Below are 15,441 nucleotides of genomic sequence, written 5' to 3' on the forward strand. Positions count from 1 at the left end.
TAGAGGACAGGGACAAATAGAAAAAATTATCTATCTTAATGGTGCAAAGAAGGTAGGCAGTGTGGAAAGTGCTCATGTATGCATGGGTTGGAAGGAACCCTTCCCACCCTAACCTCTCCTTCCTATAACCTCGTGCTTTGAAACCAAGGCAAAAATGCAGTTCCAGGCATGGTCCTTAGGAAAAATACCATCTTTTGATCCTTTTTGCATTTTTTTAGACACCCCTTCAAGGGATGGGAGGGCTGCAAAAATTAAAAATGGAATTGCGTGTTTGTGAGAGTGTTATATCTGTCTCTAAGGGGTTTTGGGGGTCTAAGTTAGCATCCCCTGTGCAGATCTCTGAAGCGGTGAAGGAAGCCTGGCTCAGCCCTGATTAAATGGTTTCAGTGAGGCTGAATTATTTTTTGTAAAAGCCTGTGTGTTTACATTTCATAAGCTTATTTTAAAACGCATGTGTATACAAGAGCAGGCTTATTTATAAGGCAGAATAGCCCGCTGTGTCCTTACCTGACTTAAGTGTCAAGGAAGCAGCTTTTTTTTTACTTTTTACAAGCACAGTTTAAAATAAAATACTGGTTTGCTGTGCACTAGTGAATCTGCCCAAGAGGAGGTCAGGGCAAGGTCTTGTTTTCTGACTGTAAAAAGCTATTTTGCTTGTTTACGGAGCTTCCTCTTGCCAGCCGTCATTTTAGGTTAATCTGTTAATGACAGCTATAGGTAAAAAAACCCTCATTTCTATCCCCCAGAGTCCTGGCAAGCCTGCATTGCCAAAATCCCAAACCAGCCAGACTTCCCAGTGAACGGCGTCTGGGAACTTTCCATCGGTAAAGCAGGATTTGCTGGGTTATCCTTTCAGCCCAGGTCTTGGCAAGATTTCTGGCTTCAGATCCCCCAGGGAAATACATGAGAAAGACTTTTGGGGGGGATCTTGGCATTTTGGCCTTTCTCTAGGGGAAGGATTTTATTCTTTATTCTTGGTTTTAACCATATGAACTGGCAATGCACCAGCCCAGTGGCAGGAAGGTGAGGAGTACCTTATGTTGGTGAAGAAAGGCTGCAGGTGGATGTTGAAGTACGGTGGATGTTTAAGTATGATGAGTTGTTAAATATGGACCTTAACAGCAGGACAGGGAGGGCGAGGAGAGCCCCAAGGAGCCCGCTAATTTACACAAAAGCAAAGTGAAGCTTTGACTATAGGGCGTACAATTCGTTTTGCACAAGGGATGAAAAGCCTGTACGTGTTTTTATGCCTTTGCTCGGAGATATTTTTCTGCTTCTAGCAAGTGTCCATGAAGCACATGGGCCTGGTGGGTATGAAGATGAAGACCTAGGAGGCAAGGAGGTGAGCAGATGCCATTTATACCCAGGAAAGAGCTGAAGCAGACATGGTGTGAGGGACAGTTTTCCATCCAGCAGAGCTGTAAACCAAAGCCCTGACCACTGGTGGTTATTTAAAGACTCCTGCAGCGCTTCCTGCGATGGGAAGGTGCTTGGCCTACGTTCAGGCTGGGCGACTGCTCTCTGCAAAGCCAAATAAATAGCAGCCACTTGAACTTTCCACCTTGCGGGCTCGGCCGGATGCCTCATTCCCGGGCCACAACCAGGCGCTGTGCCTTGGACAGGCTTTGCAGACAAGCCTTCGTGGGGGATTCAGGGTGATGACCACGTTTTGGGGTTGAGGGGTGCTTTTCTTGTCTCATGAAGGACCCCAGGGGAAGAGTTTGGTGCTGCTTGAGCTGAGAGGGGGCATCTGGGAGGGAGGTCTGTGTCTCCAGGATGGGCTGGGATGCCCTATGTGTGGGTCCGTGTCCTTCAGTGACCTTGGGCAGGGCAAAGAGAGAGGAAATTATATCCTTTAATGCTAGACATGTACTTTAGATGTTAAATTTCCTGAGAGGAGCACAATCCAAGTACCCAGGACCAGGAATCTTGTCCATCCATCAAGGCACGTCAGGGATGCGTGAGTGTGGTGACAATCTCACCTTCAGGATGTCCATGCAGGTGCCAAGGCTTCAATGGTGAGATGACCATGGTGGTGCTTCATCGGTTGGGGAGGTTGGAGGTGGTCCCTTCCAACCTCAACCCTTCTGTGACAGTCAATGTGAAATGTCAGGCGCTTGCCTGTGTGTATTTTGGTGCTTTTATTGAGTTGTATTTAACATGGTGCATGTCTCTCCCCGCTTCTGACCCTTCCCCAGCGACCTGAGATGTTTCAGCAACTCACATGAACCCTGCAATGGATGCTCCTTCCTCGCATCCAGTGGCAGCCCCTCAGCCTGGGAACTTTTGCAAGACTTGGCAGCAGGGCTGTTGCGGGAGTATTTCACACAGGACCCAAAAATATTGCTGTCGGTGCAGCATCGGTCGGCCTGAACGCAGGGTCAGGTCCCTAAGAAATCAGACTGTTGACGAACAAGCTTGAGCATATTCAAATGTTTCATCTGATTTTCTTGGACTGCAAAGTTTCCAAGGGAGCCAAAAAGCTGGCTGCTCTTTTTGTTGACTTTGCAGACCAGAAATACAGCCGGGTTCAGTGAAATAAGGAAGCTCGAATTCTTGTATTGGTGTAGCAGAGAGGGAAAAAGCTCAATTTGGAAAAGCTCAAATGTCTGCTTTAGAGATAAAAAATAAAAGTCCAAGGTGGTGTGTCCCAGCTCTGCTGCCTGCTCTCTGCCTGTGCTCAGCATCAAAGATGACTGCTCGGGCACCGGGCAGCCCACGATATCTAGCCCCAGCACCAAAATCCTTGCTTGACATCCCTCTGAATTTCTAGCAAAGGAGCAAATCCAGGGGCATTTCTCTCGATCGAGGTCAATGAGGTGGGTCCACGCAGGCATTGGGGAGTGCAGATACAAGCGGTGCCGGTACGCGCCAGCGCTGAGCTGGGATGAGAGCGCAGGAGATGTCAGGCAGGAGCAGAGCATCGCTTTAAACTGCAAATGAACTCTGCAAATGACAGCAAACTTGAAGCAGGCCCACATTTCGGGCCAGGCTGGCCGTGAATCAGCTCTGGAAAATGGAAGACGAAACTTTCTGACTTCAGTTCAAGTTATGAACTTATAAACTCCCAATTATCTGGTTTAATGGATGCAAGCCAGAGACAAACATTTTTCGAGGCGAGTGTATGGGACAGCTTCCTGAAAATGAACTCATTGAAAAAGGCGTGATTTGGAGACTAAAAGTTTGACTCAAAATCTTGCATTTTAAAAAGCTGGGTTAATTTGACATGAAGATATCTTGCTGTGGATCCCAGAGCTGCTCTTGAGCATCCTCCATTCCTTTACTGCTCTTTGCTAAAATGTAGGGGCATGATAAATCACTTCCAAAAATGAAAGTTGAAAAAATGCCACATTTTGAGCCCATCTGAATGATGGCAAATGTGCAAAAAGCTTTTGCACAGGACAGCCACATGAGCTTACTTTTCCCTGAGATAACAAGCCCAGGCTGGCAGTGAACTATGGACAAGTGCCGATAACGGGGCAGCCCATGGCCCACCTTTGCTATTTCATGGCATACCTTTGGGGTAGGGGTTAGAATAGGGATGTCCCACATGTGGGTGCAGTTTTTGTCAGCAAATCTTAGTACTGCAGGGTTTTTTTGCAGATGCTGTTCCAGAATAAGGCTTTTTTTCCTCTGTTTCCCTTTAAAATACTGATTTCTTTTCTCTGTTACTTTAAAAATGACTGTATATTCCCCAAAACTGTCTTCAGGCATTAAGAAAACCAGAATATATGTTTGAAGCTCTGCTAGGGATAAAAACGCAGAAGAGGCATCATGCACACAGCTGGGCAGCAGTTCCTCCTGCGAGCTGCTAAAATAGGCATCTGCTAAAGTTAGCGGAGATTTCATTGAGCTCTTGCTTGTTTTATTGAAGTGGACGGGTCAAGGACTGGGGTTTTATCAGTGCCCTGGCATCAAAGGGATGCACCTGTGGTCCCAGCTGCTGAGAATCATCCTTGTCCTTGGGGCTGTGGCTGCAAGCCAGGGGGATGGCCAGGGCATGCTGCTGGTAAGGAGTTGGTGACGCTGGTGCCTGCAGTGATGCTCCTGCCCAGCTCCTGCCTGCGGTTGTGCCGGCGAAGTGGGTGAGTTCAAAGTTAATCCTTGGCATTAATCAAAATCTCCTATTCTTACCCTGATGCAAGACTTGTGTGCTGCACTGGTCTCCTGGGAGCAGATTTGGGGCAGGTGCCCCTCTGCAGTTGAGTTGTGAAAGCTTCATGGGTGCATCCATTCAAATACAGCTTGCCGTGGTCCTGCAGGCTAACGGAGGCTCAGCCGGGGAGGCTGTGGTTCCAGCTTCAAGGGGGAGGTCGATCAGCATTTCCAGACCTTTCAGGAAAGCCTCTTGGTGAGGTCCCCAAAGTCCTTCAGGTGCCACCATCAAATGCAGCACACGAGTAGAGTTTGAGGGAAGTCCTTCTGCTGTGTTTCTCGTAAATGCCTGCTCAGGGCATGCTAATGATGGCAGAGAGGATGTGCTCCATCTGTTTGACGAATGACAGTTACGGTAGATCTGGAAACAGGGCGGCGGGTGTTTTATCGACCAGCTGATAAAAGAAAATACCAGGGAAATTCCTGCCTGTTCTCTGTTCACACTGTGCCTCGGCATTTAATTACAGCTCTTTTAGCAGCTCTTGGCTACCCATCCCTGTCCCCATGCTGCCCACGGAGCCGTGCCAGTACAGCTGCCTGTTTGCAGGGAGATGGGGTGGGAACAGATCAAGCTGAAAATAATTTTTTTTTTTTTTTTTATAATTCCCCCAAGGCGAGATTGGCTCCCGGGTGCCCTTGCCAAGGCGGCTGTTGACGTCTTGATGCTCTCGTGCTAGTGAGGCTCAGTCAAGGTGGGGGGCAGCTGACTTTGCACTGGAGCGGATGAGCCTGGTGCCCTGTGGCTGGAGGGGACATCTTTGGTGCCCCTTGTCCCTGCTCCCTCAGGCTGGACCACAGTGGGACAGCCTGTCCCTGGGCTGGTTTTGCTCTTGGTTGTCATGTGCAATGCCAAATTTAAATTATTTGTAAAACAGCAAAACATCCTTTGTGCTGGCTGATGCGAGTACTCTGTGCACAGCTCCTGTAGGGCACTGTAGTGTGTTTTTTCGGCTGAGATAGTTAAAATAGCACGAATTTCAGCGTAGAGCCAGGTATATTAATAGGAATGTCCTCATTTAGCTGCTTCTCCATACCACAGGAGCTTATAATGGGGGAATTGATCGAGCCCTAAGTCAGCGCTGGGTGTTTCTGCCCTTCTGCAAGGTCTCTGTAGATTTTCCTCGATGTTGTGTTTTCTGTTTGCTGCAGCCTGGCTCTTTAGGAAGCAGCATGAAGAAGAGATGGAGAAAAACCCTCCCCGGGGTGTAGCCGTGACAGGCAGGATCAGGAATGTCTGTCTGCCTCCCTCCCCAGGCTGAAACCATCTTGTGTGGCCCTGGGAGTGGAGAGGCAGGGACCACTCTGGCCGGATCTCAAAGCAAGTCTTTAACCCAGTAGGCCAAGCTGCTCCTGACAACCTCTGTTTCTGGCAGACTGGGAACACCCAGCGTAGGTCCTGTGGCTCCCCTACGTGTGGGAGCACCTGGTAATGCTGAGCAAGGAGTCCAGGGCAGGGATCACTGGTACCAAGCGCAGTGGGGCCGGAGATGAGAAGGGACGATGATGGGGCAGTCTGGGTTTTAGTCATGGCCCCATTTTTCTCATGGCACATGCAGCCAGGGACGTAGCGGGGATGCTGCCCTGCATTCACTACCGACTGTGATGCCCCATGGCTAGGCAGGGCTGGTCCCACCAGCTTTTTAGAGCCCAGTGTAGCGGCTTAGTCTCCAGGAGCCTCCAGTGGGATGGTTGGAGCATTGCTGGATTCGTTGGGACAAGGCTCCAAGGGTTTGCCTCTCCCTTGGGTCTTGTATGAAGGGCCTTTCCCCTGCACAACAGCTTTGGCTTCTTGCTTGTTACTGGGGTTGCTTTTTCATTCACCTCCTTTGCCTTTCCTCCCCGCACAGAGGCATAGCACATGCACGTGCATCCCCAAAAACATTTATTATCCTCAGTAGTTGGCTACTGGCTTCATCATAAATGATGAATTTGGGGTTGTGGCTTAATTTATCCAGGGAAACTCGTTTGCTTTCAGCTTGGTTAGAGCCTACTCCAGCGTAGCAAGGGTGTCCGGGAAATGCCACCCGCACCGGGGTGTCAAAACACCTCTGAAACCATGCAGGAGCCAAGCAGAGCTGGAGCAGCTTGCATGTCTCCAGGCCATTAAAGCTTACCCCTGGGGCTGGGGAGGATGTGCAGAGCACAGATGAAACGCCGCGTCCTGCCCGTCCCATCCCTGCTGGATCCGGCCGTAGGAGCTGAGGAAATTTTCCTGCTGAGCAGGGTGGGGAGGCTTCACATCTCAGCCTTTATTTAATCTTAAGGTGATAAAAGTGTTGCTTCCCTCCCCAGCGCATCTGAGAAGCCAGCACGTTAAAATGTTTCTCTTTCTGCAGGGAATTTGCATTTCCCTAAAGGCAGAGCCGGTTTTATGCAAATATCCCGATGAAAGAAAGTCAAAGCCAAAGCATGTTCGTGAGTAAGCATTCCTGGGCATTTCTCGAGCAGTCAGATGCTCTCTTGCAAACCTTTTGGCATTTCAGGGAGAAGCAGCGTGGTGTTGCCAACAGCGGGCTCCTCTGGCCCAAAAAGCGCTGGGCGATTACCACTTCACCTCCACGTTGTCCCAACAGCAGTATCAGTCTGGAAAGGTGCTTTGGGGTTGCAATGTCCCGCTGTTGGATTTGCTTTGCCTGGGTGCACCATTCCCGTGGGACGTGGCATCCCCACTTGTTGCAGTGTTCACATGATGCTCGGCAGCGGCACTGTAGGCAGGATGGGTTTCCTCGGCTTCCTGCCGTTCCCCTGAGGAGGTGGTCCTTCTCCTTCAATGGTCTCCAAAATCACCTGGGCATGGTCTATCGCAGCCAGCTGCGCTTTGCTGCACAACCTCCTCCTTGCTTTCCCTTCTGGGACGGGGAGAAGAGCGAGTAGCAGCATCCCTGAATAGGTGCCAGCCTATAGTAGCAGCCACCCGAATAGGTGGCTCTGGCATCTCCTATTCACAGCAGGCTTTTCACTTGTGCAAATCGTTGCAGTTTCTCTTTCTGAGATGCCAGGGCATTTGCTGGCTTTTATAAAGCCACTGCTGGAAATGACTGTGAAAAAAGTCATTTAGCCAATGGCTTATAAAGCCAATGCTGTGAATGACAGGAATATGATTAGATGACTTTGTTCATCTTATGTATCGAAAGACAGTTCATTTAAGTGACAAGAAGCACCAGGATCTCTATAGTTTGCTATCAATTCCTTTTTTAGCTGATTTTGTCTCAAACAGCGGCTGGGAGCAGCCTTGGCATGCCAGAGCATCACTGCGTTGCAAGTGAGGATATGATTTAAAACGTGCTCATCTGGAGCACCAGTAGCCTGCTTTCTGCTTCTGGTTTGCAGCTCAGAAGGAGACCAGCTTGATTGTAATGGGGGAGCCCATTTTTGCAGTCTGAGACCACATCCCAAGCTGCAGCATTGTAGGACTCCAGTCCTAAGGAGTTTTCAGCCTGTTTTCCTAATGCTAAGAAAGTCCTGTTCCAGCGAGGTTTTTTAATCCCTTGGTTAATCTGGAATCCAGTTTGGACCCCACTTGATGAAGAGGCAAGCTGGGAGCTGGGTGGAAGCCGACATGGAGAATCCTGGGGAAGGGCCACAGTGCCACCCAGCCACCCTGGCCATCAGGCAGTCATAGAATCAGAGAATGGTTTGGGATGGAGAGGACCTTTAAAGGTCACCTAGTCCAACCCTCCTGCCATGGGCAGGGACATCTTTCACTACTTCAGGTTGCTTAAAGCCCTGACCAGCCTGACCTTGAACGTTTCCAGGGATGGGGCATCCACCACTTCTCTGGGCAACCTGTTCCAGTGTCTCACCACTCTCATCATAACAGATTTCTTCCTTATGTTCAATCTAACCATACCCTCTTTCAGTTTAAAACCATTGCCTCTTGTCCTGTCACTACAGGCCCTGGTAAAAAGTCTCTCTCCGTCTTTCTTATAAACTCCCTTTATATGGTGAAAAGCTGCAATAAGGTCTCCCCAGAGCCTTCTCTTCTCCAGGCTGAACAACCCCAACTCTCTCAGCCTTTCTTCACAGCAGAGGTGCTCCAGCCCTCTGACCATTTCCACGGCCCTCCTCTGGACCCGCTCCAAGAGGTCCATGTCTTTCTCGTGCTTAGGTCCCCAGAGCTGGACACAGTACTTCAAGTGGGGTCTCATGAGAGCAGAATAGAGAGGAAGAATCACCTCCCTTGACCTGCTGGCCACGCTTCTTTGGATGCAGCCCAGGACACGACTGGCTTTCTGGGCTGCTAGCGCACATTGCCGGCTCATGTCCCATTTTTCATCCACCGGTATCCCCAAGTCCTTCTCCGCAGGGTGGCTCCCAGTCTATTCATGATACTGGGCATTGTCCCGACCCGGGTGCAGGACCTTGCACTTGGCCTTGTTGAACTTCATGAGGTTCGCATGCGCACTCCTCAAGCCTGTCAAGGTCCCTCTGGATGGCATTTTTTCCCTTGAGTGAGTGTATCAACTGCACCACTCATCTTGGTGTCATCTGCAAACTTGCTGAGGGTGCACTCAGTCCCACTGTCTATGTCATTAATAAAGATATTGAAGAGTACCAGTCCCAATATGGATCCCTGAGTGACACTACTTGTTACTGATCTCCATTTGGACATTGAGCTGTTGACTGCAGCTCTTCAGATGTGGCTATCCAGCCAATTCCTTATCCATCAAATAGTCCATCCATCAAACCTGTCTCTCTCCAAGTCCCCAATGGCTGCTGATTCCTGAGCTGGAGGAAGAGCCGCAGCCACATCCTTGCTTTTTATGCCCCTGTAAGCCCAGCTGCAAGATGCATTTCCAGGGGGTTTTGAGTTTCAGGAGCTCCCCAGTTTGCAGACCCTTAGCAGCCCGAGCTCTGCACTGGCTTAATCTCCTTCCTCCAAAGTGATGTTCAATCCTCCCTTCTCCTACTCCTTCCAGTTTGGTCCCCCATCTCCCACGTTGACAGGGTGTAAATTGGGCTGAGGACAAGGGGCAATGCTTTACATGCCGAGCAGGCTCTGCACGGCGAGTGGAGACACCAATGTCCCACCAGCAAGAACGGCTGTGACTTTTGGCATTTCATCCCCTTTGATCTTTTATTTGAAAGAAAACCACCTTTATTTGCTCTGCAAGCTCTCACGGGCAGGGGACACCTCTCAGCGCCCGCCGGCACAGCGTCCCTTGGTGCTAGGTTTTTGCGCAAGAGCAGCAGCGGCTCAGACCAAAGGATTTTGTCCCTTTTGCTGTGGGTGGCCAGGTGCAGGGGAGTAGGAGAGGGTACAGCATCAGGCCGTGCCTGTAGCCGTGCATCCAAAACTGGCAGCTCGGACATACCCGCTTTTATCCCTAGAGCTTTGCTGACACGTTACCCTTGCAGAGCAGTGGTCCCGCGGCAACCAGGGGTCTCTGCCGTGGCTTTTTGTGGGAGTTAAGGAGGTTTCTGGAAGGGGTTTGCAGGGAAAACCTTCTCTGCAGGACCTGGGCTCAGTGGGGTGAGCTAGGAGCTTGGCATGCCGGGTATCTGCAGCATGCCTGGGCACAGTTGGACCTTGCGGCATCCCATGCTGGAGCAGGGCATTTTCCTATCTCCCTTCACTTTTAGTTATCCCGGCTGACACCCATCATGTTTCCCCTAGTGTCTTTCCATATGATTAGTAGCCCTGGAGGGACACTTATTACCTGCATGCAGCATCTCTGTCCCATCCTGCTGGAAAGGGGACAACCCTGGAAGGGCTGTTTCAAGGGTTGGTTTCTGCTGGGGTGTGGCAGTGGTCAGGGCTGGTGAGGACGAGGAGCCATCCCAGGGTTTTCCATGCAGCACTGTCCTCATGGGCTGGTGGCGGCCTTCAAACATGCTTCGGTGCCCACCATGAGGGAGAGGGCCGGTGGTGTTGCCACCCATCAGCAGCCTGGCACGATATGTGTGACACTGTCTCCATGGGGTGAAATGTGTAGACCCAATACTGGGGAGCAAGGGTGAGATGGTTTGGGAGGACAACCCCTGAGAGCACATGGTCTGGATACTGGAGGAAGCTCAGGGACCCACAAACCCCATCTCAGCCTGGTGTCACTGACTTGGAAGAGCTGCTTTTCTCCAGAGCTTGGCTTCTCAGGTCAATGCTGGCTATAGGTTGATGCCACCAGAGAAGACCTTTCCTTGAGGCTCATCTCAGGCAGAGCATGTTTTCTTCTCTCCCGTGTTGCCATCCCCAGCATGTCATGGAGCAGGGTGTACTTTCAACAGTGTCTGCAGGTCGAAGTCCACCCCTTGGGTAGATTGAGTCCCGTGGAGCCCCCTACTTCGTCAGCAAATGTCCATCAAAGCCACCGCGGCCGGTTGGTGTTGGGGGTTGTGCAAGACGCGACAATGACGCAAAAAGGGCTGCCAGTGCCCTTTGGTCAGGGCTGCCGTTGGCTTGACGAGGAGGTAGGACTGGGCAGTGTAGGGACATCTTTGCATCGGGATGCCACTACCCAGGGGGACATGTGAAATAGCAAAGTTCAGGTCTGCTGGAAAACAAGGCAGTTGAAGATCAGGGGCCAAAACACCAGTTCTGGGGTAGGCAATGGAAAAACTAAATGCAGGCTGCGCCTCTCCCAAAAAATAGCCTCCCTGCACAGGCTCAAGCTGTACTTCGAAGGGGAGGTCACGACAGCCCCCCCATGCCCTTCCTGGGGGCTGCCACTGCCTGCACTCCTGGTGCTTACCCCATAAGAGGCATCGCTCCCCCCCTCCGCCGCATTTTGCCGTTCAGGCACCTGCCACGAGTATTAAATTCGCTTGAAATGCTTCGAGGAACCACAAGAAAAGACAAACAGATGTTCAGCTGCGCTGGAGATTGGGGGTGGGAGCGGCACATGGCAGTGGCAGTTGTCGGGGGGGACCACTGGGGTCGGCTTGCCCCTCTATGTTTGTTTTGGGGCAAGGATGCTGCTTTGGGATTTTTTTCTTTCCAGGGATGCTCTTGGGCAAGGCAGGAAGCCTGGAAATGCTCCATCAGATGCAGAACTGCTTTTTTTTCCCGATTCCTCTGGCCAAAAGAAATCCCTGAAGGATGGGGGGGAGCTGGTCCCCAGTATTTGGGGTGCCTGACTTCCCTGTGCATCAGGTGCCGGAGCGTGGGGACCGGCCGTCCCCAAACGACCGAGCCTTCCTCCCTCCCAAAAAAACCCTCCAGGGCGCACCCTCTGCAGATTTGGGCGGCAGCCAGCCCAAAGCCTGCTATTACAGTTCCCCGTGGAGTTGGCCTCTCTTCCCCCCCAGCTTTTTTTCCTCCTTTCCCTTCAAATCCGAGCCAGGAAAAGCCTCTGACGTCGGCACCGCGGCTGTGGGCTCCTCGTGGCTGCTGGGGGAAGGCGGCGGAGGGGATATCCCGGATCATAAAACCAGGATCTTGCTGCGAGGAGGGCCGCCACCGGCTGCCCGTGAGTCATCCGCTGCAGGGGACAGGGTGGGAGGGATGGGTGGGGGACTGCCTTCAGCTGGGGGGGTCCTTTTCCCCCCCAGCACTGAACGTTTGGTGCCTTTTTGTGGTTTTTATGAGCTGCTTCTGGTGGCTGAATCTCTTACAGTGCAAGAAGGAGTTAGGTTAAAAAAAAAGCCATCCATGCTCACCTCAAATTTGAGCTGCTTGGGGGTTACATGTGGGGTGAAAAGGGGTTCAAGGGGTGCCTGGAGCATCTTGCATTTCCTCCAGGGCATTGCCCCACGAGCACTGGACAGGAGAGGCAGCCCCGGCACCGGTGGCCATCACAGGCATCCTTGCATCAGCACCGGGTCCATGTCCCATTGGGGTTGTGGACTGGCACTGAAGCAGACAAGAGGGAGAAACAACTCTCAAAGGGCCGTTTTAGGCACTTTCTTCACTATGCCTCAGCCTCTCTTCAAAGAAAAAAGGTGCAAATAAAAGATAAAAAGGGGTCGATCATGGTTCTGGGGCCTCCGGTGCATTCCCTGCTTGCACAATGCTGGAAAGACTGTGCTTTTCTTTTTATCTGGCTGGCTCGCTGTCTCATCTTCCCCATTCCTTCCTCTTTACCGGTCTCCCGAGTGCCTCCTGCTTGTGAATCTCCACACTGACATCATGCCAGCATCTTTCCCTGCTGCCTAAATACCACCAAACTCCTTAAATCTGACTGGAGCTATAAAATCAGGGGCCGTACGGCTCTTTTCTGTGAATTTACGTGTGAGCCGGCGTTTACCACGTGCCAAAAAGGATGTGAAGGAAGATTCATGACCTGATTTATCTTGCAGGTGTGTTTTGGTGGGCTGCCGAGAGCTCCCTGTCACTCTCCCTCTGCACCCGTGCAATTTTAATCTTCCTTGCCATTTTGCTCAGAAAACATCCTCTGTGGCAAAAGAAACAAACAAAAAAAAGCCCCTTGGAGGAAAAACCCTGCGACGCTTCCCCAGCAGACGGTGCCAGGCGCTGCTCCACTCCCAGCAGCAGATACCCTGCAGCCACTGCTGCCTCCCCACGGTATCCGGCACGGCTTTTCCGGGACATCCCTGTCTGCTCTTTCCAGCTCTGCACCTGGAGCAGGACGTGTGGGTGGCCACTTATGCCTCTGCCCCCAGACGCTGGCTCCTGCAGGGTGTTTTGTTTCCGTTGCTCTCCTCCCGGACCTTTCCTGTTTCCTTCCACGCGGATGCGGCCAGAGGAAATCTCGGCGCGTTGGCTTTCCTCTGACCGGGTCCCAGCTGCGGTCGCAGGCTGGGGACAGCACTCTGGCTCTATGCATCCTGGGACCTATCCTCCCTGGCGGTGGTGCTGGTGGTGGCGGTGCTGGTGGCAATGGTGGCAGTGGTGGTGCTGCTGGTGCTGGTGGTGGTGCTGGTGGGTCTCCTTGTGCATGCAGCCAAGCCTTGTAGACCTTGCTCACTGTGGTCACACGTGGCAGTGGTAGATGTGTGCAGAACTCCTATGTGAGAATAACTGGGACTACTCAGAAACTTGCCTTTAGTTTTCAGGGTGATGGAAATGCTTGTTGCAGAGGTGGGATTGGGAGCAGGGAGAGTAGGACTTGATCAGCCGTAAGGGGAAAGGGCCAGTCGGTGTCTTGCTATGTGGCTGAAACCAGGAGAGAGGTCAAGCAAACGTAACACAGATGGGTGTCTCGTTAGATTTTTCTGAAGGTGAACTTTGAACGTGAGATGTGCTCACTCCGGAGATAGCTATATTTATATACGGGTAAGATACATATTGTTTGGGTGAGTAAGAGCCTTTGTTCCAAGTCCTGCTACTAAAGCCCATGTGGAGCAACAATTTGGCTCTGCAAAGCTTCCTTTTCCTTTGCTTGGGGAGTTGCTGTTCTTAGGAAAAACTGACTTCACCAGCTGCATCCCGCTAGCCTGAGTACCAGCAGTGCAGCCGTCAGGTCTGGCATCTGCTCGCCAGTCCAGCCAAGCCCTTTCATTAACTGCAGCAAAGAAGACCTGCCCTTTATTTTGCATCGAGGTGCCAGAAGGAAGAGCAGCCCCATCCCCACCATTGCAGGGTTCGTCCCTGGACGGCTGGGACGAGGCCAAGGTATGTGTAATAGAGCCACTATGCTGCAAAGGAATAATTAGGAGAGCCTCATGATCCCCTCTGCTTTGGGGTGATGGCTCAGTGGTCCCCATCCCCTGAAGCAGCATCCTCCATTGCCACACTGGAGTGCATTTGCCCTGGATCTTCGCTGGGCTCTTGACTGCAAAACTTCTTGGGGAAGAACCAGAAACTTCCAAAATTGTGGCGAAAAACATCATTGCGGCTCGCGTGGTACGTGTGTCTTTTGGTGGCTTTGTAAGGAAGAAGCTCACCGTGTCACACCACTCCAGCTGGAAAATTAATGCTTGTAGAAATCTAAAGGCAAATGTCACCGGTGAAGCTTTGAAATGAGCTTGCCGATGTTGGGGTGGCACCGATGGGCACATTGTGGGGAGGTGGTCCCCATCCCTCCCCAGCCTTGGGCATGGCAGGGGGACGGCGGCAGCAGGCTACCCAGCTCCTCCGGTCATCCGTGCTGGATTTCCTTTGTTGAGCTTCACCCCCATGGGTTTGAGCCTGAAAGGCCAGTGCTGCACCGCTGAGCATCCTCATCCAGGGCTTGCTTACTGCATCCTCACCTGCTTCATCGAGATCCAGATCCCCTGTAGCGCTCGAGTCAGAACGATATTTATTCACTTGGCAGGTTATTAATATTAGCTGAAATACCCTTTTCTACGTTGTTCTGCCGTGCTTAATACGGTGATCAGCATCGCAGCCTGCAGAGCTGGGGATGATTGGTGATTGAATATCCATTAGGAATTTATGGGCTTCGGGACTGAATTGCCGGGACGTGCAATTGCCAAAATACTTGAAACACTTCCACTGGAGAGGAGACCTTGTGGGAAAGGAGCACTCGCTGTTCTCATACACGGGCGGTTCCCAGTGAACCTCCGTTACTGGCAGTGAGCACACGCAAGCCAATAAAAAATTACATGGTATCCAGAGCGCGGATGGAGCATGAACCATGTGTCGGATGATGATGGGGAGCAAGCTATCGCTCCCGGCGTGCAATGCTGGTGTTGGTGCTCACAGCGGCTCCCAGTTCCACGGTGTTGCTCAGCGGGTGGGTTTAATCCGGGACACGGTTAAACATGGGCACGGTTTGTATTAACACGACCCTGCAGCCAGTTAAAACAGGGTATGAGGTTGTTTGGAAGGGGAAAAGTTATTTTATGCTGCTTTTCCTTGTGTACCGCAAGCACTTCTCATACTAGTGCGTTGAGCCCGAAGGGGCAGAAGGCAAGATGTCATTAAACGTGGTGGAAGCTGAAAGAGCCAAGAGGCGAAGGCGTTAAAAGGAAAAGCAGAACATCCTCCAGTCCTTTGTTTCAGCGAAACTGGGTTTGCAAAGGGATGATTTGGGGCAATACCTGCTTTCCAGCAGCTCTTCTCTTTGAGCAGGCATCTGTGGCTGCCCATTCCTCCCACCTCCCATCCCTTTGGAGGGTTTTAACCTCTTTTTTCCTTGAAGTGAATGGAGAAGGAAGGAAAAAGCTTGCTGAGGGGGTTGCCAGCAGGTTGTTCTTGGGAAACATTCACTCACTGGGTTGCTGGGTCTTTTTGTGGCCATGCTGGCCTGCAGCTCAGTGGCTGGACCTGTAGGAGCCACATAGCCAAAACCAGCCCAAAATTACCCTCCAGCAATACCGTTTCTTACCCGGCCATGGTGAGCTCATCTCGGTGGAGAGCAGACTCCGCAAGCGAAGTGATGGGTGGGAACATCACTGGAAAAGCACAGTGAGCCCTGGAGGGAGAGCAGGTTTCCCATCCCATCT

At 51.6% G+C, this 15,441-nt stretch overlaps 1 protein-coding gene across 2 annotated transcripts in view; it reads left to right on the forward strand.

The window, feature by feature from the left end:
• Positions 1-15,441, forward strand: part of PTP4A3 (protein tyrosine phosphatase 4A3) — a 49,937-nt gene that overhangs the window by 19,408 nt on the left and 15,088 nt on the right. The window contains exon 1 of one of the 2 annotated variants that reach the window (XM_072851815.1): positions 11,437-11,561. The exons of the other annotated variant lie outside the window; for it this stretch is intronic. The gene's annotated coding sequence lies outside the window, so the exon portion shown is untranslated. Of the gene's footprint in view, positions 1-11,436; positions 11,562-15,441 lie in introns of those variants that run through there. 2 annotated transcript variants of the gene reach the window in all.

Source organism: Ciconia boyciana, chromosome 2, assembly GCF_034638445.1.
Source record: "Ciconia boyciana chromosome 2, ASM3463844v1, whole genome shotgun sequence".
Lineage (NCBI taxonomy): Eukaryota > Metazoa > Chordata > Aves > Ciconiiformes > Ciconiidae > Ciconia > Ciconia boyciana.